Here is a 2500-nt window from a genome sequence, read left to right as displayed (position 1 = left end):
TCTTGGGTGGGAAGGGGTGGTTCAGGACAGTCCAATTGTCTTTCAAATCTACGGTAGAACTCGTTCAGGTCGTTGGCTAGGCGGGAGTCGTTAGTGGTGTGGGGCGCTCTGGGTTTGTAGTTGGTGATGTGCCTGAGCCCTTTGGCAGACAGAAGCAGCGTCGTTAGTAGAGAACTGGTGTTTTAGTGTCTCTGAGTACAGTCGTTTAGCCTCTCTCACCGCTTTGCTAAACCTGTTCTTCGACTCCTTGAATCTGTCTCTATCCCCACTCCTAAACGCTTCCTCCTTCTCCAACCTCAACCTTTTGAGCTTTGCTGAGAACCAGGGCTTGTTGTTGTTAAAGTTCACCCTGGTACGTGTTGGGATACAGCAGTCCTCACAGAAGCTGATGTACACAGCCTCTGTGAGTTCATCCAGACTATTGGTAGCAGTCGTGAACATATCCCAGTCAGTACAGTCTAAGCACGCCCGCAAATCTTCCACAGCCTCACTGGTCCACTGTTTAGATGTCCTCACAGCAGGTTTACAGAGTTTTAGTTGCTGCCTGTATGCACGAATCAGGTGGACCAAGGGAGTTCTGTGCGAGCCGAACAGCCCCGTGACCCACAAGAGAAACATCCCCGCCAAATTCGAGCGTTTGACGGGGTCTATCCGTGAAAAAATATTCACGTTTTTGAGTGCACATGCATTTCTGCTGCAAATGCCTCTGGAAGTTTCATGCCGTTCGTATGCCAATTGTGGCAACACGAAAATGACCCGTTTTCCCATTCCGAGGGATTTCTGTGCGACCCTAACAGCCCCGTGAGCCACAAGAGACACATCCCCGCCAATTTCTAGCGTTTCACGGGGTCTATCCGTGAAAAATATAGACGTTTTTGAGTGCACATGCATTTCTGCTGCAGATGCCTCTGGAAGTTTCATGCCGTTCGTACGCAATGTGGCAACACGAAAATGACCCCTTTTCCCATTCCGAGGGATTTCTGTGCGACCCTAACTAACAGCGCCCGTGAGCCACAAGAGAGACATCCCCGCCAATTTATAGCGTTTCACGGGGTCTATCCGTGAAAAATATAGACGTTTTTGAGTGCACATGCATTCCTGCTGCAAATGCCTCTGGAAGTTTCATGCCGTTCCTATGCAATGTGGCCACACAAAAATGACCCGTTTTCCCATTCCGAGGCATTTCTGTGCGACCCTAACAGCCCCGTGAGCCACAAGAGAGACATCCCCGCCAACTTCTAGCGTTTGACGGGGTCTATGCGTGAAAAATATTAAAATTTTTGAGTGCACGTGCCTTTCTGCTGCAAATGCCTCTGGAAGTTTCATGGCGTTCCTATGCAATGTGGCAACACGAAAATGACCCCTTTTCCCATTCCGAGGGAGTTCTGTGCCACCCTAACAGCCCCGTGAGCCACAAGAGACACATCCCCGCCAATTTCTAGCGTTTCACGGGGTCTATCCGTGAAACATATAGAAGTTTTTGAGTGCACATGCATTCCTGCTGCAAATGCCTCTGGAAGTTTCATGCGGTTCGTACGCAATGTGGCAACACGAAAATGACCCGTTTTCCCATTCCCAGGGATTTCTGTGCGACCCGAACAGCCCCGTGAGCCACAAGAGACACATCCCCGCCAATTTCTAGCGTTTCACGGGGTCTATCCGTGAAAAATATCAATTTTTTTTTGACTGCACATGCATTTCTGCTGCAAATGCCTCTGGAAGTTGCATGCGGTTCGCATGCAATGTGGCGACACGAAAATGACCCGTTTTCCCATTCCGAGGGATTTCTGTGCCACCCTAACAGCCCCGTGAGCCACAAGAGAGACATCCCCGCCAATTTCTAGCGTATCACGGGGTCTATCCGTGAGAAATATTCACTTTTTTGAGTGCACATGCATTCCTGCTGCAAATGCCTCTGGAAGTTTCATGCGGTTCGTATGCAATGTGGCGACACGAAAATGACCCGTTTTCCCATTCCGAGGGATTTCTGTGCCACCCTAACAGCCCCGTGAGCCACAAGAGAGACATCCCCGCCCACTTCTAGCGTTTCACGGGGTCTCTCCGTGAAAAATATCACATTTTTTGAGTGCACATGCATTCCTGCTGCAAATGCCTCTGGAAGTTTCATGCGGTTCGCATGCAATGTGGCGACACGAAAATGACCCGTTTTTTCCCATTCCGAGGGATTTCTGTGCCACCCTAACAGCCCCGTGAGCCACAAGAGACACATCCCCGCCAATTTCTAGCGTTTCACGGGGTCTATCCGTGAAAAATATTCAATTTTTTGACTGCACATGCATTTCTGCTGCAAATGCCTCTGGAAGTTTCATGCGGTTCGCATGCAATGTGGCGACACGAAAATGACCCGTTTTCCCATTCCGAGGGATTTCTGTGCCACCCTAACAGCCCCGTGAGCCACAAGAGAGACATCGCCGCCAATTTCTAGCGTTTCACGGGGTCTATCCGTGAAAAATATTCACTTTTTTGACTGCACATGCAT

This window comes from Petromyzon marinus, unplaced genomic scaffold (assembly GCF_048934315.1).
Source record: "Petromyzon marinus isolate PM22_M1 ecotype Great Lakes invasive population unplaced genomic scaffold, UKy_Petmar_22M1.pri1.0 PM_G_Scaffold_118, whole genome shotgun sequence".
NCBI classification, from domain to species: domain Eukaryota; kingdom Metazoa; phylum Chordata; class Hyperoartia; order Petromyzontiformes; family Petromyzontidae; genus Petromyzon; species Petromyzon marinus.
This window is presented reverse-complemented; position numbering follows the sequence as displayed.